Here is a 7608-nt window from a genome sequence, read left to right on the forward strand (position 1 = left end):
GCCCCTGCAACACGCATCTCCTCATGGTCTGTGTGGTCTGGGACTCAGTGGGAAGCTTGCCCCTGCAACACGCATTTCCTCACTGTCTGTGTGGTTGTCACCAAGATGGCCCCAGACCAAGGCAGCCTTTCCCCAACCCCTCCCACTTCTCTGAGCCACACCTTGCACAGAGACCCTTCCCCAGCCCTGAATCACTTCTGCCTTTGGTGCCTCCAAGGCTTCCTCAGCCCACCCTGATGGCCATTCCTGAGCATCCTGAGGACCCAAGCCCAAGCCCAGTGGGGTGCTGATTCAGACAGCAGTGAGTTGAGGGGCGAACTGGGGGTGCTGTGTTGGGTGAGTTCCGGAGCAGTGGTGCTCATGGGGCTGAGTGAGCTGAATTAAGCAGTGGGAGCCCTGGCTCTGGGCTCTTCCGCTTAGAAGGGGAGGCTGGGCCTGACTTGCTGCTCCAGGACACTTGTGGCTGCCTTGGGAGGTGTGCCCAGTGAAAAGAAGTGGGCAAAGGGATTCCTGGAATGGGGGTGGCCCAGGAACTGGAATCTGCCTTCCCAGGAAGGTCCCTCCTGTGCTCAGTGCCAGCAGCTTTTCTGTGGCCCCCTCCTCTGTTCCCTGACATCCAACTCTGAAGCCTGTCTTGCTGTAGAACTGTGACAAGCTAACAAGCCCCCAGTGGGTGCCCCCAGTGGGTACCTCCAGCTTCTATCTCTCCTTGTGAATCTAGACCCCATTTCTAGCTGTCAAGTGGACAGCTCCACCTGGGTGCTCAACAGACCTCACACTCTGGGATGACAGAACTGGGAGGCCTGGTGAGGTAGCCATGCAGGATGGGGCTGGCGGGGTAGCCATGCAGGATGGAGCCATCCATTCACCAGATGTGGGGTTGGGCTGCAGTGGGGGTCCAGGGCACTTGCTTGGTCCCTGCCCCAGGGCAGCAGGAATCTGGCACAGGAAATGCTGGCCTTGCCTTCATGAGCTCACAGGAGGAGCTTAATTTGGGATGTGTTACTGGGGCTGCATACAGAGCTCCTGACCCACCAACTATAAGGGCCTCTGGCTCTGCAGAGGGGTCCCAGGTCAGCTTGGAGGGTGAACAGGTACCTGTGACCTTTTCTGTACAGAGGCTACTGGGCCAGGCTAGGGAAGCCCCTATGGGGATGCCTGGTGCCATGCGGGGCTCCCCGGGCTGGTGCTGCCCTGGTGGGGGAGTCGTTCTTTTGGTCTCTCTGGTCCCATTGGCTGTGCATGGTGGGAGTCTCCCCCTGAGCTCCAGGCCCCACCAGGTTGCCCATGGAGGACACCACAGCATCCTCATATATCTTGTGTCCCTGAGGGCCAGTAATGGCACAGAGGGGTTTCTCTGACCCTACAGGGTCTGCCAAAGTGTGGGGGTACACCGCTCCCCCCAGCCAAGGGGGTACATGAGGGCTTGGGGAGGTGGTGCTAGTTGTGGCCTGACTGCCCACCTGCTCACTACTGTCCCCTATAGGACACCCTCGCCTGCCAGGCTGGAGCTGCTGTCCTCCCCTTCCATCCCAGGGGGCTGCTTGCCCTCATGATCTGGGCGGCTATGCCCTTTAAGGCCCCAAAGCTCCCTGAGCAGGGCTGTCTCACACCTGTGGTTTCTGACAGAGGCTTCTGGAAATTTCTTTCTCCATTGTTGAAGGTCTTGCCGGCTACGCCAGTCGGGTGTGGTCCATGGGTGAGGGTGCAGCAGTGGATCTGTAGAGCAGGCTCCTTGAGCTTGGGGACCAGGCCCTGGGAGCTGCGGCCGCTTCAGTGCCTCCAGCTGTCAGCCTGGGGAGCTGTCCACAGGCGGCCAGGGCTGTGGATCTATGGGGTCTCTAAGCTCAGCCATGCACTCTGCAGCACCATGGGCACGGGCCATATGGAGGCCTAGGACGGCATGTGGAAAGAAGTGCCCTTGTGGTTTCATGCCCCAAAGACCTTTCCCAGGAGCTCAGACCCTGGACACTGGGGGGCTGAGGAACACTCACTACAGAGGGGTCACAGAGAGGACAACAGGGGTGTAATTTAGGAAAAAGCTTCCCTCCCAGGGTGGACTGCCGCTGTAGGGAGGGAACTGCCCTTGTCGAAGCTGAGAAAGTGCACGCTGAGTGGCCCCTTCAGGTCATGGGGAAGATCCCTGAGGTGCGAAGAAAGATCAGTAAAACTGGTTTGGTGGTTTATGGTCCTGAGATCACCCCTCAGACCCCAGGCTCCAGACACTTGGGGCTTCCTGGCGTTGGCAGGGCCCAAGGCAAAGCTGAGGGCAAAGCCCCCAGGGGACCTCAGGGGACCTCAGGGGACCTCATCCCATGGGAACTTCGGGATGCCCAGCAGCCTGCCCAGCCTGGGGGCCGCTCCCTGAGGGAGGAGCCAGAGCCCCATGCAGGAGATCCCTGCTAAGGAAGCTTGGGGTCTGCTGCAGAATACCTCATTTGGTAAGTTAGATATTCGGGGGCACTCTCAGGCATAGGAGTGGGCTGTGTGGTCATTCTTGGGCCTGCCTACTGCCCACAGATGGGCTGGTTCCCATATAGGCCTGGGCAGCCAGGCAGGTTGGGAAGGGGCACTCACTTGCTCCTCTCTGTGGAGTTTGTGGGGGCATCCCCACTGTCCCCTGGCTGCCTGCTGTGTGACAGTAAACACTGTTTGGATCCAGAGCAAATTGGCTGTAATTAGCCAGACACCAGATTATAGCTTGCAGGATCCAGTAGGAAGGGCGGCTGTCCCCGGGGAGGGGGACAGAGACTCGTTGGCGCGGCAGCCAGGCAGCTCTCTCGTCACACTCCCCATGGTTCTCTGCCATGACCAGTGCCTCCTGCTTTGGGATCTGGGACAGCCTGGGCTGGGCAGGTTGGTGGGGGCATGTAGGTCTGTGCACCCAGGAAGCAGCCACTCAGACAGAGTGGTGAGCTGTTTAGAGTGGCCTGAAGGAGGCTGTGGGTGCCGGGCCAGGGGCCTCAGGGTGGGCTGGAGACAGCTCCAGCACTTTTAGCTGTTTGGGCGATGGAAGGTAACAGTGTTACCGTCACAGTAAAGATGATTAGGGTCACCTTGACTGCTGTTATGAGCACTATCACAGTCTCTGCTGTCACCACCATCGCCATGGTTACCAACACCATCACCATCATGACCACCATCACCATAGTCACCACTATCACCATGGTTACTAACCCTAATCACCATGGTTACCATTGCCATCACTGCCCCCAGGCTGACAGCCTCTCCCCAGCCTTCCAGACCACTCTCCCCCAACCTGGTGTCTTGGGGGGCTACCCATGGACTGTGCCAGTGAGCTGCTTCTCTCCCTCTGTCACCCCCTTCAGGGCAGGTGTCCTCGGCTCCCTCTGTGGCAGGGGCAGCTCCTGTCAGGCAGCCTTCTGCCTATGGCTGTCCTCTCTGGGTTTTGGCAACCCCTCCTGACCCGAGCCCCTTCAGTGCCAGTGTCTCCCAGCTGCTAGCCCCAGGAGATGTCACTGTCCCTTCCCTGCCTCCCTTCCCTGCTCGCGGTGAATAGTCCCTCACTGAAACTCTGTGCAGACCCTGCTGGAGCTCGTCCATTTCCTGCCTGCACCTGCAGGAAGGCGCCTACTGTCATCAGGGAGACACTGTCTTCATCAGGTACCCCTGTCACCCAGGCAAGCCTGTCAGAGTTCCCTGTGACACTTTCTGCTGGGGACTTGTGGGGAAATGTCTCTCCAACTGGGGTTTCTAGTTGACAGGAGGGGAGAGGAGAGGCCTGTAGCTGGGTCACACTCTGTGAGAGATAGGGCACGGCGACCTTGTGCACTCCTGGACCCAGCCATGTGGACAGCCCAGCCTCAGCTTCCCAGATACGTGACCTGATCCATCCTCTATTGTTCCTTAGCTACAGCCAGCCCCAGTGAGATGGGGCAGCAGGAGGAACTAAGGGCAGATGTGAGGAGGGACTGGCTTCCTCTCTCTCAGTCTGGCTCTCGCTAGACCTTGCCATCGGGCAGGAGCTCTGGGAAGGTGATGAGGCTCCCCTGTGAAAGCTGGTCCAGGAGATGGAACTGGCAGCTGGCAAGGTGGTGTTGTCCCTCTCGGGTCCCACCCCAAGTGCCAGAGAATGGTCCACAGGCCCGACTGCCTGCAGCCTGGTCTCTCCGAGTCCCTCGCCTTGTAATGCTTTCTAAAGGTCTGGTCAGTGTTTCTGGCTCAGGTTCTGCTGTGCTTAGGATTTCTGGAAAAGGTCCTATGCCCTCTCGTAGCCTGAGGAGTACGTCTCAAAGCCAGGATGAGGCTGGCACGAGCGGGAGGACTTGGACAGAGAGGAGTCACAATGACCTCTCCATCCCACCGTGGGGTGTGGTGGGGGCTGGGTCTGCCTTCGCATCTCCCATGCAGTCAGGGAACAATGGAAAGAAATGTGACAACTGACACAAGAGAGTCCAAGGAAGGGACAGAAGGTGAGGCCGAGGAGCTGGCTCTGCAGGTAAACAGCATGGAGAAACGGGAAAACAGGAGCAAACCCCGAGGGATCAGAGAATTACTTGAGAAAATTCAACTTCAGAGTTTCTGAAAGAACCAACATAGAAAACAGGGAGAAGGAAATGGTCAAAGAAATAAGGTAAGAGTTTCCCAGAATAGGAGGACACAGTGTCCTCAAAGAAAGGGCCTTCAGGGTGCCCAGGGCAGTGCAGGCCGAGTGTCAACCAGAGTAAGCCGGAGTGAGGAACCACCTTCTCCTCCAGCCACCCCCAGGGCACCTGCCTGGCCTTTGCTCAGAACTTCTCTTCCCCCTTCTCCTGAATTAAATCCCTTGTTTTCTGGAACACATGTGTTCCTCTTTTATTATTCACTGCCTTGTTTTGCTGCAGGGTATCCTATAGGAGCTTCCTGGGAAGCATGCTTGGAGTGAACTGTCTGAGAGGGGACACCAGGGGAACCCATTAGTTCCCATTTTGCAGATGAGAAAACCAGTGCACAGCAAGACCCAGTTCCTTAAGGTGTCCTGCAGGTGCAGGCTGGTTTTTCCTTGCCCCACTGGCCAGGCTGCACCCACCGTGTACTGGTCTGACCTGCCCACTGAGCCCCAAGGTGGCACAGGGCCCTGTGCTTGGCACTTGGGTACATCAGTGAGGAAACAGGCAAAATCTCTGTCTCCTGTCGGGGATGTGTGATTGGGCATCTCCTGCCTATTGAGCAACCATAAAATTTATTGGCTAAACTGGGGTGTCTTTGAGAGTGAAAGTCTTGCTATCAATAAGCAGACAACAGACATGGGCCCCTTATCTCCCAGCCAGGCAGGAAGCTCCTGAGGGCTGGCTGGCACTGACCTTCTCTGCCTGTCCACTCTGCAGCCACCTCTGGCTGTACCTTAGCTTCCGTGGCTGCTTGAGCATGGCCTGGCTCCACCAAGTGCCTGGCTTTGCGAGGGCTGGTGCTGCTTTCAAACCCAGTTGCCACGGCCCATCCATCCGCTGTTCCAGGTGCCACGTGGGGGGAGAATTACCTCTCCAACATTGAGTGACTTATGTGATATGTCAACACGCCACCTAGGAGAATCGAGAAACACCAGCAACGCCACTTTAATTACTCTTCTCAGATGAGGTAATGATCGCTAATGTGCACTGGATCTCATTAATTAACTCTCTGACTTTAATTAACTTCTTGCCTATTTCACCTGACATAATATATTATCACAAATGTCAACTTTGCAGAATGTTTCCTTCTTGCAACAAAATAAGATGCATCACGTAAATGTTGCATTTCTGACACTGCAGAGGACAGAAGTCCTCAGTGGGAGGTGGACCAGCCACTAGTGGGACGCAAAAGTGTCCAGATAGAACATGGAGTTGTCTAAACATCTACTAGAATTCCTAATCATAATCAAATTTGCTCCTAATCACACTACTATTGCTTTTTTATATCCTTCAAACACGTTGCTAATGGTAAACCTAACAGCCGAGCACCTGAAGCAGCAGTGTCATTTCCTGAGGAAAAGGCACCGTTATTTCCAGCCGAAGGCTCTGTTAGAGCTTGCTGGGTGGGAGGGGTGTGGGGAGGCCCGGCCAAGGGCAGATCTCTGCTTCTTGACTCATTTGGAGGACCAGTGCCCTGCTGTTGGGGCAGGAGTGTCACGGCCATATCAGCACAGCACAGAGCACTCTGTCAGCCTAAGGGGCAGAAGGGGAGAACTGACACCCTGGGCACATTCTCACTGCTCTTCTGAATCCCCTCACCCTCTGCATTCCCAGTGCTCTAGGAATCCCCTACCTACCCTACTGGCCCCCTGGTTCTGCCTCTCCTGTTTCCTTCAGCCACATTCGCAGTGGCCCAGTTACTTGGGAGTGGACCAAGGGCTGTGCCCTGAAAGCAGAGTCTCTCACTCCTGACACACGGGACCGGGTACAGGAGCATGGGCCACAGTCTCTCCCTGCAGCAGCCAGGGCCAGATGGGCTGGAGGGGGGGCAATGGAGGGTCCCTGGCAATGAATTCTACCTTCTGAGGGTGGGGATGGCCAAAAATGAATGAGTCCCTGTCGCCTGCATCTGGAGCACTGATAATCAGTTCAGCTGAGGCAACGTGACTGAATTTCACAAGCCGGCAGGCATCGGCTGGGCCATGGGGAGGGCAGGCCCCTCCTCAGCCTTAGCCCTCTCCCTGGCCCGCTTGGGCTGTGGGTGCATCGTGCCCCACAGGCTGTGTTACAGGTCATGGCTGGTTCAGAGGTGTGTCGGTGACAAGCTCTGGCTTATGGGGAAGCTCGGTTCCAGTGTTTGCAGGGCACAGGCTCCTCCATCTCCACTCCTTCAGCCATGCCCTCCTGGGATCCTGAGGCTCCTTTGGAGGGTCCAACAGGCACTTCTATCTTCAAAAGACCACCCCCCATGAACACACAGGAAGAAGGGCCCAGGGCTCCCCATGTGGCCATGAGATTCTGGGAGGTGGCTGCGGGCACCAGGCACCTGCACTCAGGACAGGCCCCATCTGAGGTGTCCACCCGCTGCCTGTCTTAGACCCTTTCTGTTTGGGTCTCTGGCCCAAGGATCCAACATATCAGCCATAGACAGAGAGCTCCTGCAGAAGGGGGCCCAGAGACACCCCCAGGCACAGTGCCCACTCTCTGTAGAATGCTACAGCTGCCTGTCCACCAGCTATATTTGTTTGGACAGTGCTTTTTGTACCCAGCGTTGTAACTTTTAGAAATTAAGATTGGTACATGCTTCGGCAGCACATATACTAAAATTGGAATGATACAGAGAAGATTAGCGTGGCCCCTGCGCAAGGATGACACACAAATTCATGAAGTGTTCCATATTTTTCATGTGAAAGCAAAAAAAAAAAAAAAGGAATTAAGATTGTCATACATTTTAGGGAGAAATGCTGCTCACCTAGGCCAGGTCCCTGCAGGTGTCTGGGCTCCGTTCCCCACGTGCCCTCAAGGGTCAGAGAATGCAAAGTGCTCCTCTGTGGGGATGAGGGCGGAGACATTTCTGGAAAGGCCACCATGTTGGCCTTTCCCAGGGCAGGAGAAAGATCCACCAGGAAAGTTCCTTCTCATCCTGGGGCCAGCGCTTGAGGGATGCCTCTGCTCTAGGGTAAGCTGTGTTCTCCCAAAAGGTTTGTTGAAGCCCCAG

General features: G+C 56.3%; 1 non-coding gene across 1 annotated transcript; it reads left to right on the forward strand.

Annotated features, from left to right (window-relative positions):
* Positions 1 to 7190: 7190 nt before the first annotated feature.
* Positions 7191 to 7293, forward strand: LOC111722620. Its single transcript, XR_002771359.1, has one exon. It is a non-coding gene; the product is annotated as a U6 spliceosomal RNA (small nuclear RNA).
* Positions 7294 to 7608: the final 315 nt, after the last annotated feature.

The sequence above is a fragment of the Otolemur garnettii genome, unplaced genomic scaffold (genome assembly GCF_000181295.1).
Source record: "Otolemur garnettii isolate 467f Iridium unplaced genomic scaffold, OtoGar3 scaffold00291, whole genome shotgun sequence".
In the NCBI taxonomy this organism is placed as follows: domain Eukaryota; kingdom Metazoa; phylum Chordata; class Mammalia; order Primates; family Galagidae; genus Otolemur; species Otolemur garnettii.